The sequence below is a fragment of the Hylobates moloch genome, unplaced genomic scaffold (assembly GCF_009828535.3).
Source record: "Hylobates moloch isolate HMO894 unplaced genomic scaffold, HMol_V3 SCAFFOLD_16, whole genome shotgun sequence".
Lineage (NCBI taxonomy): Eukaryota > Metazoa > Chordata > Mammalia > Primates > Hylobatidae > Hylobates > Hylobates moloch.
The window spans coordinates 40,730,160-40,742,464 of NW_026652291.1; the positions used below are offsets into that span (position 1 = coordinate 40,730,160).

The 12,305-nt window shown below is 48.2% G+C and overlaps 1 protein-coding gene across 1 annotated transcript in view; it reads right to left on the reverse strand.

The window, feature by feature from the left end:
• Positions 1-12,081, reverse strand: part of PLEKHG3 (pleckstrin homology and RhoGEF domain containing G3) — a 46,062-nt gene extending 33,981 nt beyond the window's left edge. Inside the window, exon 1 of the mRNA XM_032179320.2 lies at positions 11,572-12,081. The gene's annotated coding sequence lies outside the window, so the exon portion shown is untranslated. The remainder of the gene's footprint in view (positions 1-11,571) is intronic.
• Between the last annotated feature and the right edge of the window lie 224 nt (positions 12,082-12,305).

A 12,305-nucleotide genomic window follows, 5' to 3' on the forward strand; every position in this document is an offset into this window, starting at 1 on the left:
TGGGGGAAGGTGCAAATTTCAAAGAGATAATGTGTATTAACTTTCTAGAACTAAGGATAGACTTTAGTCCTCAGATTGAAGGCACACACCAAGCTAAACTTCAAATAAGCCCACATTCAGACATACTGTATGGAGTATAAATGCAGAACACCAAAGACAAAAAATATCTTAAAGGATGATAAGGAAATGTCATGAACTATATGCCAATGAATTGGATAACTTTGGTGAAACAGACAAATTTCTAGAAGGGCACAAACCGCTGACAGATTTAGAAAGAAAAAGTCTAAACAAGAGATTAAATTAGTAACTTTAAAACTTCCAATAAAGAAAAGCCCAGGACTAGACGGCTTCCCTGGTGAAGTCTACCAAACATTTAAAGAATAATTCATATCAATTCTTCACAAACTCTCACCCCACAAAAAAACAGCAGGAAATACTTCCCAACTCATTCTATGAGGCCAGTACTACCCTGCTATCAAGACCAGACAAGATATCAGAAAAAAGAAACCCACAATCCCACACTCCTTATGAATATAGACACAAAAATCCTCAATAAAATACTAACAAATTGAATCTAGCAACCATAAAAAGGAATATACACTATGACCAAGTGGGATTTATCCCAGAGAGGCAAGACTAAGTTAACATCTAAAAATCAATTAAAATAATTCAAGTTGATAATAGGATAAAGTGTAAAAATCACCTGATCACTTCAATACACACAGAAAACAATTTTGACAAAATCCAACACTCTCCTATGATAAAAATGCTCAACAATCTTGGAAGAGAAGAGAATATCCCCAACCTTACACAGAGCACCCATGAAAAACCCACAGGTACATCATACTTAATGGAGAAAGACAATGCTTTTTCACTAAGATTAGTAAGAAGACAAGGATATCCAGTCTTGCCACTATATTCGATATTGGAGATCTAGCCAGGGCAATTAGACAAGAAAAAGAAATAGAAGAGATCTGGGTTGAAAAGGAAGAAATAAAACAATCTCTATTCATAGATAACATGAACTTGTATATGGAAAATCCTAAGTAATCTACTATAAAACTATAAGAATCAATAAAAGTGTTCAGCAATGTACCAGAATACAAGATCAAAACACAAAAATCTATTTTATTCCTGTACACTAGCAATGAGCAATCATAAAATGGAATTAAGACTCCCATTTATAATAGCAGCAAAAAGAGTAAAATACTTAGGAATATGTTTAATGAAAGAAGTATAAGACTTGTATGCTGAAAACCACAAAACACTGTTGAAAGAGAAATTAAAGAAGACCTAAAAGACATTTCTTGTTCATGGAATAGAACATTTAACATTGTTAAGATGGCAATACTCAACAAATCAATCTAAAGATGCAATACAATCTCTATCAAAATATAGTTGATTTTTTTTTGCAGATATTGACAAGCTGATCCCAAAATTCATATGCAAAAGCAACGGACCCAGAATACCCAAAACAACCTTGAAAAAGAACCAAGTTGGGGGGCTCACACATCCTGATTTCAACACTTACTACAAAGCTATAGTTATCAAGACTATATGGTACTGGCGTAAGGCAGACATAGATCAATGAAAGAGAATTGAGATTACAGAAATAAAACAACATATTTATTGGCAATTGATTTTCAGCGAGGGTGCCAAGACAATTCAATAGGGAAAGAATAGTCTTTTCAACAAAAGGTGCTAGATCTTCACATGCAAAAGAATGAATCTGGACACCTATTTCAAACCATATACTAAAAAGTCAAAATGGGTCATAGACCTAAATGTAAGAGCTAAAACTATCAAACTCTTAGAAGAAAAGATAGGAGTAAATCTTTATGAACCTGAGTGAGCAATGGTTTCTTAGGTACAACACCAAAAGCACTAGCAACTAAAGAAAAAATAAATTGTACTTCATCAAAATTTTAAACTTTTGTGTTTCACAGCACACTACCAAGAAAGTGAAAAGACAAATCACAGAATGGGAAAAAATATCTGTAAATCGTATACTTGACAATTAACTTATATCCAGAATATATAAAGAACTCTTGGCCGGGTGCGGTGGCTCAAGCCTGTAATCCCAGCACTTTGGGAGGCCGAGGCAGGCGGATCACGAGGTCAGGACATCGAGACCATCCTGGCTAACAAGGTGAAACCCTGTCTCTACCAAAAATATGAAAATTAGCCAGGCGTGGTTGTGGGTGCCTGTAGTCCCAGCTACTTGGGAAGCTGAGGCAGGAGAATGGCGTGAACCTGGGAGCGGAGCTTGCAGTGAGCCGAGATCGTGCCACTGCACTCCAGCCTGGGCAAAAGAGCGAGACTCCATCTCAAAAAAAAAAAAAGAACTCTTACAACTCAATAATAAAAAGACAATTCAATTTAAAAATGGGCAAGTGATCTGAAGATATTTCTCCAAAGATGCTATACACATGCCCAATAAACACATGCAAAGGTATTCAACATCACTGACTTTGGGAATGCCCCTGGAACCATAATTAATACTACTTCATACCCACTAGGATGGCTCAAATCAAAATGATGGACAATAACAAGAGTTGGTAAGGATCTGGAGAAATCAGAACTGTTGTACACTGCTGGTAGGGATGAAAAATAGTTAAGCCTATTTGGAAAACAACTTAGCAGTTCCTCAAAAAAGTTAAACATAGAGTTACCTTATGACCCAGCAATTCTAATGCTACATATACACCTTAGAGAACCAAAAACATATGTCCACACAAAACTTGTACATCAGAGTTCATATCAGCAGTGTTTATAATAGCCAAAGAGTGGAAACAACTCAACAGAACATCAGCTGATGAACAGATCAACAAAATGTATGACACCCATGCAAAGGAATATTATTCAGCAGGAAAAAAGAATGAAGTACTGATACATGCTACAAATGGGTGAGCCTTGAAAACATCAGGCTAAATGAAAAAAGACAGTCACAAAAGATTACATATTGTATGATTCCATTTATATGAAATGTCCAGAATAGACAAGTTTGGAGCCAGAAAGCATATTAGTGGTTGCCTAGGACTGGGGGAAGAGGAAAATGGGAAATTACTGCTAATGGGCACAGGGTTTCTTTTGGGGGTGATAAAATGTTTTAAACTTAGTATGGCTCTGTGGCACAATGGATAGCGCACTGGACTTCTAAAAATGTTTTAAACTTAGTGGTGATGACTGTACAACATTGAATATATTAAAAACCAATGAACTATACACCTTACATGGGCAAATTTTAAAATATGTGAAACATATCTCAACAAAGCTATAAATTAAAAAACAAATATATAAATAAATAATGAATATCATAAAAAGAAACCAGTCAGTAGGAAATAGTATAGACTATTAAATAACCAGTGCCGGAAAAACTGGCTATTCCTCTGGAAAAAATAAAATCAGTTCCATCTTACAAGGTTGAGTGGTTTTCAACCATGACTATACATAAAAGTCACCTGGGGCATTTCATAAGTATGCCTGGGCATACCCCGATATTTTTATTTTATTGGTCCAATCTGGGGTGAGACTTGGGCATCAGTATGTTTTTTAAGCTGAACCAGTGTCACATAAAAAAAATACATTCCCGATGAACTTAAAAAGTATGTGTGGGAAGCAGAAGTTAAATTTAGAAGACGGTTGGGTATGGTGGCTCATGCCTGGAATCCCAACACTTTGGGAGGCTGAGGTGGGAGGATCTCTTGAGCCCAGGAGTTCAAGACCAGGCTGGGCAACATAGTGAGCTCCTGTCTCTACCAAAATTTAAAAAAAAAAAAAAAAAAAATTAGCTGAGCATGGTGACAGTGCCTATGATCCCAGCTACTCAGGAGGCTGAGGTGGGAGGATTGCTTGAGCATGGGAGGTTGAGGCTGCAGTGACGCATGATCGTGCCACTGTACTCCAGCCTGGGTGACACAGTGAGACCCTGTCTCGACAAAAAGAAAAAGAAAATCAACACTTGCCAGATCTAGATGGTGGGAACATGGGGTTGGGGTAGGGCTCCTATGCAGGGACGGGCCCCAGCCACCCTGGAGACCAGTTGGAACAACAGGCACCAAGGCTGCACAGCACAGCATCATTTGCCAGTATCCAGACCCAAACAAAGGAACAAAGCTCCAGATGGAAAGAGCCCTGGATGTTTGAAATTGCAACTCCTCTCTGTAATTTTCTGGCTTCAGAAAGTGCTGTGTGATACGCAGGTGGGTGCCTACAATGTAAATGTATTAAAAGCACTCTTGGGCCTGGCGCGGTGGCTCATGCCTGCAATCCCAGTACTTCGGGAGGCCGAGGTGGGCGGATCACGAGGTCAGGAGTTCGAGACCAGCCTGGTCAATATGGTGAAACCCCATCTCTACTAAAAGTACAAAAATTAGCTGGACGTGGTGGCACGCACCTGTAGTCCCAGCTACTCGGGAGGCTGAGGCAGAAGAATCACTTGAACCCAGAAGGCGAAGACTGCAGCGAGTAGAGATCATGCCATTGCACTCCAGCCTGGGTGACAGAGTGAGACTCCGTCTCAAAAAAAAAAAAAAAAAAGAAAAGGGCATTCTTGTTTCAACTGAGGCAAACACCCTTTGGGATAACTGGCAATCTGCTTGGGTGGAGCTGAATTAAGATTGGACTCATCCAGGCTCTACTGTAACACAGTCAAACCTTGGCCAGCTGGAACCCCTGTGGAGAGAGGGCGTCCAAAAAGCAGCATTTGCAAGAGCATGCAGAGTTTCAAAACAGTGTGGGGTAGGGCTAAGAGCGGGCTCCAAAAGTTCAAACCCCATCCCTGCCAAGTATTAGCTGAGCGATCCTGAGCAAGTTACCCAACTCGTGGGGACTTGGTTTCCTCATCTGGGGTGGGTGAAGGGGGTAAACCACCTACTTGGCATTGTTGAAAGGATTAGTGATATTATTACCTAAGTATCAACACTTAAAATTTTAGCCAACCTGACTGGGAATCTTTTAAAAATCCGTTACACACTTCTCTGCCTTCCTAAACAGAATCAAGGGAACATAATTTAACCTTTTCTTGATGACTCTGGGTCACAATTACCAGCAAAGCATAAATTATCAAACTGATGATCCCCAGACACCCAAGGTGTGCCGAGTCATTCCCTCCACACCCCCTCCCTCCAAAAAAAAAAAGATCCCCCGGCACTTCTGCTAGCACTTGCTTTTCCTGGAGTTTTTATCTCAGTCTGCTCTCACTGCCAACTCTGCACTGTAGTCATTTTTCCCCCTCTATGCTGGTTTCTTTATCCTCTTTCATTTTATTTTTTAAATTTTTTTGAGACGGAGTTCTGCTCTTGTCGCCCAGGCTGGAGTGCAATGGCGCAATCTCGGCTCACTGCAACCTCCACATCCCAAGTTCAAGTGATTCTCCTGCCTCAGCCTCCCGGGTAGTTGGGATTACGGGTACCCGCCACCATGCCCAGCTAATTTTTGTTATTTTTAATAGAGACGGGGTTTCACCATGCTGGCCAGGCTGGTCTCAAACTCCCGACCTCAGGTGATCCACCGGCCTCAGCCTCTCAAAGTGTTGAGATTACAGGCGTGAGCCACTGCACCCGGCCTGTATCCTCTTTCATTTGCTGCTTCTTCCCAGCTTGAACATAGCATGACACGGCTTATACGTAGAAGTTAAACGGGGTCTGAGAAGGCTGGTATGAAGAAAAATGTAGGACCTTGAGTCTTTGACCTTCTTGGCTACATGCAAATAAGCAAGGGTGCTGGGTGGCTGAGTTCCAAATAAGAATTTAGGGTAGGAGAGGTGTTATTGGATATTCTGGAACATATTATGGGAAGAACTATATCCAACGCTATAAATACACCCTGCTGTCCACTTTGGGGCCAACTTGCAGGGGAGCAAAATGTGTAGCAAGCTTTGGAAGACAGGTCCCAATGACTGTAGGTCTCCTTCTTACATGCTGCAGCAAAACTGGGCTTCCTGCCCCACTGTCAGAACAGCTGACTACAGGTCAACTTCTTAGAATCTTATGGACATTCTTTGTCAGGAACAGAACATTCATAAAGAGTGTGAGCATTTCCTTAATTCCTAAGGTCTCGTCACACAGTAGGGTTTTACTTACTTATTAGACAAATACTTATTGGAATCCTACTGTACAACAGGCACTGGGGATGTAGCAATGAACTGAAGGAATAGAAGCTGTATGAGAATACTGGTTCCTTTCCAATAAATACTACACACACACACACACACACACACACACACACACACACACACACACAGTCTCACAGCCTAGGAAGTAAAGGATGTGAGTTTTTAAGAACTTCTGGCACGGTGGCTCACGCCTGTAATCCCAGCACTTTGGGAGGCCGAGGCGGGCGGATCACGAGGTCAGAAGATTGAGACCATCCTGGCTAACACTGTGAAACCCCGTCTCTACTAAAAATACAAAAAATTAGCCAGGCGTGGTGGTGGGCGCCTATAGTCCCAGCTACTCGGGAGGCTGAGCCAGGAGAATGGTGTGAACCCGGGAGGCGGAGCTTGCAGTGAGCCGAGATGGCGCCACTGCACTCCAGCCTGGGCGACAGAGCGAGACTCTGCCTCAGAAAAAAAAAAAAAAAAAAAGAGCTTCCGGCACCTGTAGAAACCATCTCTCCTTTTGGGACCCTGTTCCCAAGGTAAAATCGACTTCATTCCTCCTGTATCTTTCCCTTCCAGTCCCAGCCCTGATTCTGGCAATAATCAGATCAACTCCTAGGACCCTCAAACTGTGTTTCACAAAAGGCTGCATGCACAGCTACCACTGTGCCCACGAGAACCCTATCTGGGTTGTGTTCAGCCCAAGTCTGCTCAGCATGAAAGACAGTGCAAGTCCTTAAAAATCCATTCCTTGAGCTTACATAGGGCTCCCTCCCCGAAGGCCAGCCGCCAGAACTGTATAAAGCCCTCTTCTCCCTAATGCTTGCATTCCCAGATGGCAACAGCCTACCTAGGGCTGGACTCGACCCTAACACTACCTTCTTCTCCCTAATCTCATGGAACAAAAGCTGCAGCAGATGAGACCACAAGCCCAGATTACTCTAAGGGTGGGACCCCAGCCCAAGCCCATCACTCCCTGTTGATCACACTTTGTACCATTCTCAATGCTGTCTGGGCACAAAGATGAGTCCAGCACCATTCCTGTCCCCAGATAGCAACCCAGTTAGCATGGCCAACCTTTATCCCCAGGCAGCTGACAGACAGAGGGGCTACCAGCAGCTCTAGATGGGCCCCCTGCTGATCAGTTTAGTCCACGTTATCCAGTTTTCCTTCTCCTGACTTCAGGTCACCCAACACTAACATGCTTGGGGTTGTTCAGGGCCCTCTTTGCAACTTCCTCTGATATCAGATCATCTAGCTTTTACCCGTCTCCAGGCACCAACTGGCAGGCTCAGGAAGTTCCTTCATCACACAGCCTGCCTGGCTGCCCTGAGTGTGCAGCGACATACTTGGGGGGTGGGGCAGGGGGGTGGAACTGGCCATGACCACTTCCCCAGGCCTCATCCTCCACTGCCCATCCCTCACTTCCTGAACTAGGGCAGGGTCCCCAGGAAGCCACTCACCACAAACTTTGACAGCAGTACTTTAGATTACACCCCTCCCTTTGTAGGCCCGTGGTTCCAGCAGAGAGGGGCGGAGACTCAACAGATCAGCTGGGTAGAAGCGGCTAGGAGTTAGGCAGCTGACTCTGAGTTCTCATTGTGTCTGTCACTCTGTTACTTTAAATTCTGGTCTATGGCGAACCCTTATTCAAAGTCTTCCAAGCCATCTCGGAGCCTCCACCAGAACTCTCCTGCCACCTTTCTGGGCTTTCGTAGGACAGCTCCACCCACCATCTGCCCCTCCCTCACTTTCCCTACCCCTGTCGCCGCCCCACTCTGCTTCCGACCTCCAGGCATAATTTACCTACCGGAGGCTGGGGGAGGGGTGGACAGCCTTCCCAGCTGTGAGGCAGAGTTGGGAGGTCAGGGAGAAGGTGTGATTCATTGAGTCTGGCTGGAAGCAGGGGGAATTCCAGAGCAAGAGGGGGGTGGTCAGGGCTGCCCCTGACATCCTCCTATCTGTAGGATGGGGGTGGGCATAGCACATACCTGGGAGTCCCACATCCTCAGTCATCTGCAATCTAGGGTAGGGCAGGAAAGCCTCCCTAACTAGAAAGTTTTTGCCAAGGTTTTCTATTTTCCCTTCCCTCTAATTCCCCACTCCTGCCCAATACCTAAAATGAAAAGCTTTGCACCTACAGTCCTTAGCAATGACATTAAATATCTCATGCTACCCCTGCAGAATTTGGTTGGAGAAATTATTTATTGAACCTCTCTATAGTCTTTGCTAAGCATTCAACATGTTATCTCACTGTACATTGCCATGATGCCGCATGTGGTAAGTATGATGACTAACTCCACACTAGGTGAGAAACACAGCTCAAAGGAATTTAGCACCACATCAAAGCCCACAGGGCTGGTGAGCTGTCAAGCTAGGGATTTGAAACCAAGGTGTGTCCAACTCCAAACTCTGTTCCTTGATGCCACAGTGGGATGAACTGGGCTTCAAGGAAGAGAAGGCAGAGATGAAGAAAAATACCTCCTTCAGGCATCACCTCAAAAGTACCTTCCTCCTGGAAGCCTCCCTGGCCACCCTATCTAAACTGTCACCTCACCCCTTCCATGACAATTCACACCTACCTTCCCTATCATATTTTTTATTTCTGTTTATCACTAACACACTTGCTATTTCAATCTTGTTTATTGTCACTTCTGCTAAAGTCAGCTCCATGAGGTCAATAATTATTGTATATTTTCTTCACTGCTGTGTCTTCTGCATCTAGCATTCATACATAGTAGGTGCTAACTCCTTAACTGTTAAATGAATGAACAGAGTACTTTAAAATAGAACTAAGGGGCATAAGTATTGGGGGGAAAAGGTGATCCGTCCATTCAGCGGAAGAAAGGAGAGATGAGAAGAGATGGTGTGGGAATCTGGCCAGAGGTGAGTTGGGGGGCCCAGATGAGCTTGACAAGAGGAAATGAGGATCTGCCAGGTCCACTGGGGGCTCTAGTAGCCCCTTCCTCCTGGCAGTTGTGATTTCCAGCTGCCAGAGCCCCAGCTGGAGGGCTTCTGCTGGGGAGGGAAGGTGGAGTAGGGGGGGGTTGCAGCCATGGAACAAAGGCCTGTGGACTTGCAGCTGGCCAGAGAGGCGGGACAGAGCAGTGGCCTGGGCCAGAGGGGCGGCCTGAGATGGGGGAGGGGCACAGATGAGGAGCTGAAGATAGCCCTCAGTGCAGCTGCAAAAGCAACACCCTCCCAGAGTCCCTGCAACCCCCACCACAACAGAGAATAGCCAGAGGGCTTCACTTTTAACCCTCCAAGGCCAGGGCGGCCTGGGCCTGTGGCAGCAGCACCCGCTTATAGCTGGAGCCTTCACATGGTTCTGGGAGCTGGGAGAAGAGAAGGGGCAAGGCATACCTCTGCAACACAGGCGCCTTCCCCCTCCAGCCCTGGTCATCCCGCAGGCCGTGGCCTTTGGCCTCTTCCGGCGTAAACAGTGACCCTGGGATAGCTGCGGATTTGGTAAGGCAAATGTTTACTCTGGAGCTGAGATATTAAGACCAGAGTGTTTTAAACATCCAACAATGGCTCCTGGTATCTAACATCTCCTTGTGGCACCCACGTGGGACATAGCCAGCAAACTGTAAAACCCTTGGGAGACTCCCTCCCGAGCCACTGTGAGCCCTTTAGTTTTAACAGCAGTTTATGGAGCACTTTCCACAAATGAGGCTTCCTTTGATCCTCACCACAGCTCCTATGAGGAAGAGCAGGCAAGTAATCCCACTTTATTTATGTGGAAACTGAGGCAGAAAAGATAAGTGAATTGGCCAGATCATGTTGGAGAAAACAGAGATCAGACAATGAGGACATCTGAGCTCTGGTTTCTGCTTGGCCAATAGGGTCCCAGGCTGAAATCACCTCACCCCTCTGGGCTCTGATGCCTTCACGAGTAAATGGAGTAGGCTAATCCAAGGGGCCCCCCAGCCCAAGTGACTCGCAGTCTTCAACTCTATCAATCTTCCATGCTATGCAGAAGAGCCAGGTCTAAAACTCAGGCATAAACCCGTGCTGGACTACCAGGCCAGTGCTCTTTCCACTTCCCCTGCCACGCCACTTCTAAAAAATGCAGTAGAAAAGCCCCCAAAGCAGCTCTTCAGCAAATCACTCCCTCAGCAGCTAGGACTTGGCCTCCGGGTACCTCTTCCCCCAACTTCCTGCCCCATCCCCAGGGCAAGTTACCCAGGGAGCTAATGGGTTGTCCCATCTTCCAGGAAGGGAGTGGAGGACAGCAGGTGTCGAAAGGAGAGGTGAGGCCATTGCATCCAGGGGTCCAGCCCGGAACCACAGGGGAGAGATGAATAACAGAGAGATAAATGTACACTTTTGGTTCTCACTCCCTAGGTTTCCTCCTGGGGAACAGTTGGGGTTTAATCACTCAGGATCCCATGCTTGTCCAACAAAGGAGGGCCCGGAAAGCCACATTGCTGAAGGCGAGGTGGCCAAGGTGCTCAACGGGGAGCCCCTCCCCCGCTCCGGACTGTCATTGCCCTCCCTGCTTATTATTTCTTGAGCAAGGGCCATGTGACTGGGCTGCGTGCAGAGGCACGGCTGGGGAGACTCTGGGAACCCCCAGTCCAGGGTTCCCTGTAAGGTGAACGGAGCGTGGGTCTCCTGCTGGGGCCCCCAGAGCAGGGAACAGGCACCTACATATGCCAACAGATTAGCGAGTGACCTCGAGGATCAAACTCTTTCACGGCCTCTAACAGCACCCTCCCCAAAAGCCACACCTCTCCAGCGTCCAACCATTCCATTTCCCCCTCCGTTCTTCCTTTTGTGTTCCAAAGGCGCCCCAAAGAGTCAAAGTAGCTATTTAACGCCTTAAAAATTTAAGCTTGCACGCCTTATACTAGCTTTCCAAACCAAAGTGCTGGGTGTAGGGGTGCGAAGAACCAAACCGACTTCAGGAGTGGACGAGGTCGAGGCAGCCGGTGGCCGGGCTTTCCGCTCCCCGCTTCTGGCCCCCACTCTCCTCCCTCCCGGACAGGTAGCAGAGATTCCCAACAGCGAGCACCGTGCGGCGCCAACCCGGAACAGGCTGCAGGCGCCTCCGGGGCTGGCAGGAGCCGAGGCTCGGGTCCTCGCACAGAAGGGTCCACCCGCCAGGCCCACAGCTCCAGCCAAACACCAGCCCTCGGGCGCGCGCGGCCTCGCGGGCTTCCTGGATTTCAAACTGAGCCTCTCTAGAGCCGCCCGGCGCATTTGCCCCTTTTGTTTCCGGAGTGGAGGGAAAAAAGACAGAAAAAGTCTCCCCATACGACCCTCCTGCGCTCGCGCACTCTGCGGCAGGGTGGCCCGGGCAGGAGCCAACACAGTCCCAGGCCCTCCTCGGTCGCCCCCGTCCTCACCCCGCAGGGGGCTGGCACGGGGGCCGCGAAGGGACTGGGGCCCCAGCGTGACTGCTGGCACCGCTGCTCAGCCGAATGCAGGCAGATAGAGGGGAGAGAGGAGAATCAGGAGACACTCACCGAGCGGTCGCCACCCCGCGGGCTCGGGACGCGCACGGCGTGCGGGGCTGCCCAGGTGCTGCCGCGACGCGGGCGCGAGTTTGAAAGTCGCTCTCGGAAGGGGCCGAGGCCGCCGGCCGCTCCCGCCCACCGCCAGCCCCTCCGCCGGCCCAGACGCGGCCAGCTGCAAGCACGGCCCCCGGGGACCCCCAGGCAGCGCGCGGCTTGCCAGCGCCCGGCAGGAAGTCGAGCGGAGCCGGAGCTGCAGCAGGAGGGCAGGAGGGAGCGAGGGAGCGAGGGAGCGAGGGAGCGAGGGAGGGGCGGGCCAGGAATTTTTCCTGTGGGTGGAGACTCCACCCCGCGGCTGCAGTCCAGCAATTGGCGGCTCTGCGGGGGCCGGGGGAACTTTCGCGGCGCAGCGAGCCAGAGCCGGGGTAAGGCTGCGGCGGCGGCGAGGCCTGGGCGCGGTTAACGATTAACTCCCGCAGGGTGATGAGCGCGCACCCCCGGGCAGCCTAGATGCTCTAGGATACCAAGACGCACGTGGTGGGGTCACCCTGGTGTCACAGACCTGCTATCACTGCCTCCCGAGACAGCATGGACGGCCAGAACGTACCCCTTGTATGGACTGGGAACACCGGGCCCTGCGAAGGGGGCTGAGGGCTTTCCCAAGTGACTCACCAGCTGGGATCGGATCTGGGGGTCCTAATCCTACCAGAGCCAGCCGTCTCCGCTTCTCCAAGTCAGAAAGGCCT